This window comes from Prenolepis imparis, unplaced genomic scaffold, assembly GCF_030444845.1.
Source record: "Prenolepis imparis isolate NDT839.2.m4 unplaced genomic scaffold, iyPreImpa1.0 SCAF_108, whole genome shotgun sequence".
NCBI classification, from domain to species: Eukaryota; Metazoa; Arthropoda; class Insecta; order Hymenoptera; family Formicidae; genus Prenolepis; species Prenolepis imparis.
Window position 1 is genome coordinate 45,001 of NW_028141266.1, and position 11,027 is coordinate 56,027.

The window sequence follows — 11,027 nt, forward strand, 5'->3', positions numbered from 1 at the left end:
AAAGATGGCTACTTAACCATTAATAACAGAGACTATATGAGCGGGAAAATTAATAAGCACACGAAAAATCAATTTTTATTTTTTCATTAATATATATATATTATTGAGTTTTGAGATTTAACATAAATATATATATAAAATATATAACTGCGATTTTAATTGATTTTAATATATTTGTCTTTTTATGCTTTACAAAAAGATATCAAAAATGACGAAGAGATATTTTTTGTTTCTTTCTTTATTAAAGTTAAAAGATATCTTATAAAACATTGTTTCGCTTTGTCAGGAAGATTAATTTAAAAAAGTTCAGTGTTACGTGCTCTCCAGGAATTCATTTCGATTAAATTATGTGAATTCATAACGAATGTGAATTTTGAATACTTTTTAAACTAATTTCGACTAAATTATGTGAATTCATAACGAATTTGAATTTTAAATTCTTTTTAAACTCATTTTGACTAAATTATGTGAATTCATAACGAATTTGAATATTGAATTCTTTTTGAACTCATTTCGAACAGATTACGTGAATTCTTAAAGAATTAGGAAAAGTGTATCCTTTTCGAATTCAAAAAGATCACTTGTGCTATCTGGGAAACCTTAAACTATGAGAAAATAAGGCTAGTTGCTGAAAAAAAATGTTTGCTTACAAGGACAACAAGATTTTTCGAAGTTGTCAAGATACCCGGTTTTGCCCTACCGATAGGGTAAAACCGGGTACTCATTTAAAAGCGTGTAAATCACCGTGTAATTACAAAATCTTGACTTATTTAAATCATAATACAATACAAAAACGCACATAGAGAATTTTCTTTTGGAATTTACCCTGAAAATCATAGTAATCGTGCGGGACGTATATGGTATGGTATGGAAAGAATTTTAAAAGAATTTCTCTCATTAATATTTATCACAATAAAAAATAATAATATTTATCACAATAAAATATAAAATATGTTTGATTAATTTTACTAAAAGTATAGTAGAATTTACTAAAAGTATGGTAAAATTAATCAAATATATTTTTAAAATTTATTTCACACCATATTGTCCCACGATTACCATGATTTTCATAGTAAATTCTAAGAAATAATTCTCTGTGTGTATTCTATAAACAAAAATTACAAAAAGAAACAAATTTCTTGCTCTGCATAACTGCAAAACTCGTGAACTTACCCTTGGCATGTAATGCACTGTATCTAGCCTTTGATGTTGAGTACAAATTATTGCAAAAGATACGGGCAACATCTTTTTTTTCTTCTAAAGATAAAATATCTTCTTGCTATTTTCATTATTTAATCTTTTAATCTCATATTTTTTGTACCCGATTTTGCGCCACACGTAGATAGCCGGTTTTGCCCCAACACGAAGAAAATAATAAACACGGCGGCTGTATATTCCAAAGTAAAAGAAATAATGTAAACTAATGCGATCTACACTATAATAGATGTTTTGTATAGAAAAAGTCCACGACGACTTGATTGTTGCTCCGATATCGATCTTTTTTGTTTCGAAATCTTTAAACTTCTCTCAAAAAAGAAGTATTGTGTATACGTGAACACCGTTCATTTCAGAAAAATAATGGCGTCAATTTATAATTAATAACACGAATTGGCCACAAATGACAATACTTATCACGAAGAAATAGAGGTACCCGGTTTGACCCAACTTTCCATTATACTAAAAGTACGCAATATTTGTGAAAATACAAAATATAAGTAAATCCTATAAAAATAATATATTTGTGCAATATAAAGATACATAAAGATATATAAGATATACATATATAAAAATATATAAAATATATATATACATATATTGCACAAATACACTGTTTTTGTAAGAATTACTTATACTTTGTATTTTCACAAATATCGCTATTTCTGATGCCGTTACCTCACCAGGTACTTTTTAGTCTCTATGATACATTTTCACATTCTCACGGCTGCTTCGACCAGCCTGACTCTCGCAGGCTAATACTAGAATCTTCAAACTTTTTTTCCCTCGGTCCGGATTCTTCCCTTTTGCGCCTTCAAAAAGAGCATGAGTTTTAAAAATGTGCAGATATTTTTAGACTCTGGTCAGGTTCCTGAGGGTTAATGCAATCATTGTGAAATTCTTTCCTTTCTGTGATACTATTATTGTACAATATTTGGGACATTTTCCTATCGGGGAAAATTATAATCCATAAAAAAACCCACTTTTTTAAATAAAGGTAAAGAAAGGACGCCAACAAGATGTCAGTTAAAAAATTCTATAAAATAATTATGATATCAGAAAGTTGCGCCAAATAAATAAAAATTTATGTTTTATAAAAAATTTATTTGTCTTATTATTTTAAATATTTAAAAAATAGCTACTCAGTTAAATATAAATGTGTATTAATTTTGCAGATTATTATCTGATCTGAAAATAAAAATCACAGAATCATCTCTATATTTTTAAGACTGATATTATCATCTGTATAGTCAAAACAATTTAAACCTGGCATTGAAAAGATTAAAATAACGAACAAGCTGGATAAGATGAAAAGGCAGTGGCATATTTCAAAACCTCAAATACATCTATTACAGCTACAACGACACTGAGCACACCTTCGGCATCGAATTCGTGGTAGGGCGCAAGGTGAAACATCTCATCATCGGCTTTGAACCAGTCGATAAGAGACTGTGCAAAATCAGGGTTAGAGAGAGAGGGGGGGGGGTAGGTTTTTCTACAATATAAAATTATTAGAGTTCTGAGTGCCCCCCGAAAAGTTCTAGAATTCTCTAAATTTATTTTAAAAATATATTTAAAGCTTATCAAATAAAGTTTGAAATATAAAATTATAAGAGAAAATTGCATAGCATAATTACATCGTTTAATATGGAATATTTTTAAAAACAGAAATTTTACTTATTACTTATATCAAAGATTTAAGTATGAAATTGAATGGATAAAAGAAAATATAAAATAAAAATGAAAATATATGAATAAAAATTAATATAAAATATAAAATTAAAAAAAAAATGCTAGCGGCAACGGCAGCTGTGAGGTGGTCGGGCGATGGAGGTGGTTACAGTGACTGCAGCGATGACTGATGAGGTAGTAGAGTGGAGGCTGCGTCTTATACTGAAAATAGAAACAGTGAATTTTACTTTTGTTTTTTTCAAATTTTTTAATTTATTATAAATATAAAACGGATACTTACAATGATTACAAAGTGGACACATGTTCCGCGTGAATATCAGATGCAGCGGAGCGTGACAATCGCTGCACCACTCTTCTATAATCACTTCATAAGAAGTGGTACAATGCACGCATATGGCACAAATGTTTACAAATAGTTCCACATTTCGTACTACACAAGCAGTGCATAATTTAATATAATCTTCAGATATATATGAATATATAGCGCACACCCTCATTACAACATTTATGTTGCTGATTACAGGCAACCCCAATAATTGTTCAATTATATCCAAGTCCCCGCCGTGCTCGCTACTATAATCGGAGTCTGTTGATTCACTCACTATGTCATTTTCTTCTCTATCACTATCTTCTGCAATATCTATAATATCTACATCAACATCACTATCTTCCACATCTATAATTTCTATGTCATTATCACTATCCTCAATCATAATAATATTTTCATCCATTTCTTTTACTCTGATCTGTGCTATACGAATGCTAAAAACTTTTTGACGCGGAGACAGACTCTCTCCATAAGTTTCAACCCCCATTCCTCTCAAAATTATCGCAATTCTTCCTTAAAAATATTAAGGAAGATGTTTCGCTCTCGTTTACGACCGATTTTCTGCGAGGGTACAAAACTGCCGAACGTTGGCGCCGATACGTTGCATTCTTCCTTAAAAAATATTAAGAAAAAATGTTTCGCTCTCGTTTTTATGGGAGATTTTCCGCGAGGATACAAAGCTGCCGAACGTCAACGCTTTTACATTTGCACCCCTATAAATAACGTTTGACATGTTCGTCGCAGCGTCGGCCCTAAAATCTTCATTCCTTTCCTAATGATAAAATGTCCATAAAATGAAAAACATAGTTTTAATGGACTCTAGAACGCTCCGTTGACAAGTTCGAGCAGCCGGACATCGGCGCTTCCATAATAAAATTATATTAACGAGGGTACAAAATTGTCAATCATCGGCGCTTGTTCTATACCTTTTTGGGGAAAATGTCTAAGAACCCTCATAAAAAAGTCGTAAAGATACCATCTACAAATATTGCACTCAGAAAACTCCCCCTCCTTTGTCGAAACATCCCCCTCCACCCGCGTGACGTCAGCCCCCGCGCCACCGAGATACTCCCGCCCCGCGTGACGTCATACCCCTCGCAACGGAGAACCCCCCGCGCCCCGCACCCCCCTCAGAGGACCTGAGTTAGAACCGGCATACTATATCTACTAGTATAAAGATAAGAAATAAATGTTTATTTGAAAGAAATAAATAATTATGTTTTGAGAAATAAACGATTATTCTTTAAAAGGTCCGAGAATTATTCTCTTCGAATACAGAGATATGGTTACGAAAGTTCTAGGGCTTACTTACTACTTATAGCGTGCGTAGAATGTTTGCAAGATCGGCCTGCTTCAGGATCAATGGGCCTCTAGGTCTGGCTGGTATATCCGATTGATATTATGCCGGAATTTCACTGAGTTTCTCACTGAGAATTCACACTGAGAATTCTTTCGCGCACTAAGTGTTGCGGTGAAAACCCAAGGAAAATTGTAGTTGTTCGACGAAGAACGATAAGTGTCGCTCCGCAGAGAAGTTCGAGTTTATATCCAGGTTTTTGCCCTCCGTTCCGCTTTTGACAAAATCCTGCGAATAGAAATTCATAATCGCGTTTTTAATATTTTTACTTTCCCTTTCTATGGGGAGCGTTGCAAGGATCGACGAATCAAAAGTTTAGTGCAGGCGTCTGCGAATCGGAGCTCGCTTTCCAAAAACGGGGATGTCTCGAGATTTCGATATCGGCGGCGGTGTTTGTTGTTAGTTTTTCCTATATCGCGATATTTGGCGTTCGTTAGTGCCGCTTTTATCGGCGGGTTCTCGCTTTATTGCGCTCACGTGCGGCTTAGAGCTTGTTTGTTGAGAGGCGATGCGTGTGGCATCTTTTTAATGTTTATATTTCTCGCCGCTTCCTCGCGAGAATACCCGCAGGTGTGCTATCTTATTTCGCACACTTTCGTTTTCATTATTTGTTTTCCCCTAACCTTACCAGGGAAGGATTTGCTTTCGGCGCGTTCTCGCCGTCGTAGTGTTTTCCCGATTTGTGATTTTAACTTATTATTCGCGAGGATGTCGGCAAGAATCCGCTTTCGGCATCTTTCCGCCTGGTCTTTTTTATTTACCGATTTTGTAATATTTATCGGTCGCTCACGATATCTGCAGCTGTCCGTTTTGCTGGGCACGTTTTCGTTTTATTATATACGTGCCGCTTAGATTACTATTATCTCTTTTCTTCCTTTTTTATTTACCTAACAACAAACTTCGCCTTGGTCGTGGGAAAGAAAAGAATCGTGGAGTCCGCCGGACGTAACATCAGGAAAGAGATTTTTGAAAACAATTTTTTCGAATAAAACGCATAGTTCGATTCTGGGCGACACAATTCTAGAATCAAAAATATCATACGAAATGTTGGTAACATTCTTACTCATTTCTAAATAAATGACTTCTATTTTATTTCTTTAAATAAATCTATTTTATTTCTTTAAATAGTTTTATTTACAATTTTTATACGTGTATCTAAATCTATATATTAATTTAGAATTCATGCCAAGTGACTTTATTAAAATTAACCTACATATATAAAAAGAGTCAAAATTAGGTAACTTGAGGTTTGCCTGGCCTTTATTAAAGATTCATTATTGAAAAATTATTCAGTGACATATTTTAAGATGTATCAAGTTTCGAATCCTCATTTCGCTTAAAAATATATCTCATTTTTTTATTGTTCTTGCTATTACAATTTGATAAATTTTTCAATGTTACAAGATTTTAATTTGATACATATCTTTACATGTGATTTTATACAATGTGGCGTACAAATTTTGAATCTTTTACGATTATTATTTCCATCACTTAATGCAAAAATGCATCAAAATTATTTACTTTAAAGGAACCATCGATGTGTCTTTGGAAGTATTTATGCAAATTAATATCACCTAATAGTAAATAATGTTTGCAGAATCTATTTAAAAAAAGCATATGTTTTAAGCGCTCTTCAATGGCACCACTTGACATAAAGTAAACCATCAAAAGTCCCTCATACGTATATGTTGTACGGATTGAAGACAAAATTTTTCTTTGGCTTGATCTTAATATATTTACGCAGACATTTGATCGCGAACTTGAATATCGCCTCCGACATTATTTTCTTTGGCAGATAAAAAATTATAAAATAAAAATATTGGGTAAAATTGACAAAAGAGACATATTCAGAAAAGAAAGTCAGAATAAATTACAACTAAAATGAATAAATTAATTACAACAATTAACAATAATTGTAATTTAAAAAGATGTTAAATACAAAATATAATGTATTAAAATTTTTTTGACACTTATTTTGCAAGTGTATAAAAAAATCTTTATTATTTCTTAAATTTAATTTTAAATTCGAGATACAACAAAATCAAAAATATAAATGTCATGATAATCGAAAAAGAAATAGAGAAATAGACTCGTAAATATATTCTTACATATGTTTACTAACCCATCTACAACCAAATTTTTTAAAATATGTAACGAACTTGAAATGTTGATTATATTTCTCGCAAGTAAAATAAACACAATTCAAATTCGGTCGATTACACAAGACACAATAAAAAATTGTTGTTTTGTTTCAGAAACTAAAGTAGGTGTTTCTTGTAGATTTTGAGTCCCTGAATCTGAATCTGTAAAACAATATCCATATTTTTTCGTATTACGCCTAATTTCACTTGATAACGATGATTTATTAAACATTTTATTATTTCATTGATATCATTTATCGTCGCAAGGATATCATTTTGTACATTTTGAGAATCTATTTCCGCACATCTAGTCGAAAATTTGTTTTATTTTCAGGAAAGAGATTTTTGAAAACATTTTTTTTTCGAATAAAACGCATAGTTCGATTCTGGGCGACACAATTCTAGAATCAAAAATATCATACGAAATGTTGGTAACATTCTTACTCATTTCTAAATAAATGACTTCTATTTTATTTCTTTAAATAGTTTTATTTACAATTTTTATACGTGTATCTAAATCTATATATTAATTTAGAATTCATGCCAAGTGACTTTATTAAAATTAATCTACCTATATAAAAAGAGCTAGAGAGGTAGCGCTTAGGAGAGAAAGAGAGAGCGCGAGGTGAACGTGAGAGACAGAGATAGCGAGAGGCGCACGCGAGAGATGATGCAGTGAAGGAGAGCGCGAAGTGTTCGCAAGAGAGAGAATTTTTTTTTTAAAATAATGTTTTTTTTCAATATTAATAATAATAATTCTTTTATAATAATATTCTTAATATAAATGGGGGAAAGAGAGGAATTATTCTAAAGTAAAATATGTATTTTTATATTTAAAATAATTTTTTTTTTTTATTCATAAAATAGGTATGTGTAATATTTATAATTTTATGTTATTAAAATTAAAAATTAAAAATATATGATTATTAATAATATGATATAAAATATAAAACAATAATACAATGAAATATTAGAAGAATATAATATTAAGAAGGCAATATATGAAATAAAACAAAATAAAAGATGAAATGTGAAATTGGTTGTGGTGGCCGGGCGTCAGCGCTGCGGGCGGTAGGGCGACACTTCTGCATAACAGAAAAAAAAAGTTTTTATTAATAAATATTTTAATAATTTTTAAATTAAGAAAGAAATATTTACCAGTCCCAATATTCCACCATAACAGGTTCGGGAGGATATGGCTCCTCGCCGAACAATTTGCGTAGACAGCACACATCGTCCCATTCACCGTAAGGGACCTCTTCCTCCGTGTCACCCCACAGCCGGTCATTGTAATAGCGGTCGTATTCCCGCCCTATCCGCACCCGCCTAATATGCACCTCACGCTCCGAATCATACCACAAGTCGTGAAACTTGGGCCGATCATCATGACGCTCAATGTTTTCAAAATTCATTTATTTTTGTATTGATTCACTTACTTTCAGTCACCACACTTAGCTCGGTGATAGTTCGAGACTTTGTGATGAACATCGTGGATACAGACCCGCTCTCCGCAAGCTTCAGCCCTATCCCTCTCAAAATTATCGCAAAGGAATATCATAGTAATAAAATCGAGCGCTATCTGTTTATAAAAATTCGAGCAGCCGAACGTTGGCGCCGATACGTCGCAATTCTTCCTTAAAAATATTAAGGAAGATGTTTCGCTCTCGTTTACGACCGATTTTCCGTGAGGGTACAAAGCTGCTGAACGTCAACGCTTTTACATTTGCACCTATAAATAAAGTTTGACATGTTCGTCGCAGCGTCGGCCCTAATCCCCATTCCTTTCCTTAATATCCCCATTCCTTTCCTTAATATCCTAATGATTTTATGGACATTTAATGGACATTTTGTCCATAAAAATGAAAAAAACATAGTTTTATGGCTTCTAGAGCGCACCGGTTATATATTCGAGCAGCCTGACATCGGCGCTTCCGTAATAAAATTATACTATCGAGGGTACAAAATTGTCAATATTTTTGTTCGCTTATTCTATACCTTTTTGGGAAAATGTCTAAGATCCCTCATAAAAAAGTCGTAAAGATACCATCTACAAATATTGCACTCAGAAAACTCCCCCTCCTTTGTCGAAACATCCCCTTCACCCGCTTGACGTCAGCCCCCGTGCCAACGAGATTCCCCCCGCCCCGCATGCCTTCAGCCTCCGCGTCGTCGAGATCCCCCCCACCCCGCATGACATTAGCCCCCACGCCAAGAGATACCCCCGCGTCCCGCACCCCCCTCGGAGCCCCATAGGTTAGAACCGGCATAGTCCTACTACTATTATTTTTTTAAAAATATATATTATTATTATTTAATTTAACACCTCGACCTAATTATGGTGTACACACATATTAATGGCTTTTACCAATGGATTTCAACAACATTTGGCAACCACAATACTTACTTATTGAAAACATGGTTGAACACAAGAAAGAAGATCTGTATAGTGAGACAACAACTAATATTTCTAATAAGATGTAGAAAATACGATCTACTACCACCACATATTAATAATCTAAAAATCAATTCCGACTTTTATAGTAATAGTGTGAATAAGAAATTCAATAATAAGTTAACACGATTTAAATTTCAAATATTGAATTTTGAAATCAACGATAAGAATTTTAACTTGAATTTTTTAAAAAATTAATTTATTCTACTGAAGAAAGACTCTTCGAACCTTTACCTGCTGACGTTGTAAACAGATTCATTACATTCAACAAACACAAGATTTCTTACCTTAATTACAATAAAAAGATTACTTTGATTAATAAATTCAATAACTTAGTACTAAAAAGAAGAATACCTCTCAACCCTTTGGTGAATATTGACAAATCTAAATGGCTGGTGAATATTAGCAATAAAACCATCCCACAATCTGTTAATGAATTTTTATGTCTAGGCGAAAATTTTGGTTTACCAATTAACACTAGAGATAATAAAGATCGGGTTACTTCTTTATTAGAGATTGTTAAAAACGTAGAAGCTAACTATCAAAAAATACCTACACAAGTGATTGAAACCACACGAAACAATATAACTAACACGATTCACAAATCTCTTTATAATAACAAACACATTAATTACTTGGAGAGATTTCTCACGAATAGATACTCACATTGTCAAAGTTTTTTGCGTAAAAATAATGATTTACTTATAACTAGGGCCGACAAAGGCCAAATTACGGTAATAATGAGTAAAAGTGACTACAGTGATAAAATGTATTTAGCATTAATTAAATGACCAGACGACTTACAATAAGGTCAAGAAGAACCCCATCCAACGTATTTCTTCTAAAATTAACACTGTTATTAAATCTTGGCGTGATAATAAACTCATAGATGACTTCACCTATAAACAACTGAATTGCATGAATGGAAACCTGCCGAGATGTTACGGGTTACCTAAGATACATAAAGAGAACGCCCCACTCCGAATCATAGTATCTTCTCTTGGTAGCCCGACATACAATATAGCGTACTATATCCGTAATAATCCGCGTAATAAAATCTTATATAATTCTATCAAAAAACCCAGATCTTACATTAAAGACGGTTGGTCTTTTGCTAAAATCATTAACAACACAAAAATCAAAGAAAACGATTTATTAATGTCGTTAGATGTGTCGTCATTATTGACCAACATCCCAAAAAATCTCGTCATTGAAGCTGTTGAGAAACGCTGGAGCGACATTTGTAAAAACACAAAATTCAGTCTGTCTCAGTTCATATATGCTATTGAAATAATCTTAGATTCGACAAGTTTTTCTTTCAATGGAGATTTCTATATGTAACTATATAACTATAATAAATAATATATAAATATGTATAATAATAATAATAAAGAAAAATATATATAGTGCGTGAGTAGTAGTATGTCAGCTATAGCGGGTCAAAACAAACCCCCATCACTCGACCACTGGCGCCGACCACCCACCACTCGGTCACTGACGTCATCCCCCCACCACTCGGTCACTGACGCCTGTTTTTGGTCGGATAAGTCAGGACTCCCCGCTGGTTTTCGATTAGATAAGACAGGGTCACACCTCATATCTGGTAGCGATATTATTATTAGTGATAATGAGGCACTTAAAAGTTAAACAATAGAAACAAAGGTCGGTGACGGCGTGATGAAAGAAATAACAAAATTATCGCACGGTTGAAGATTACAATAGAGCTTTACGAGAGTGTTTCGCTGTTAAAAGAAAAAAGGGAAAGAGTGGAAAGAAAATATTGCATAATTTAAATTAAAAAAAAAACACATTTATTCATGGTGATTTTACAAAAGTCAATAT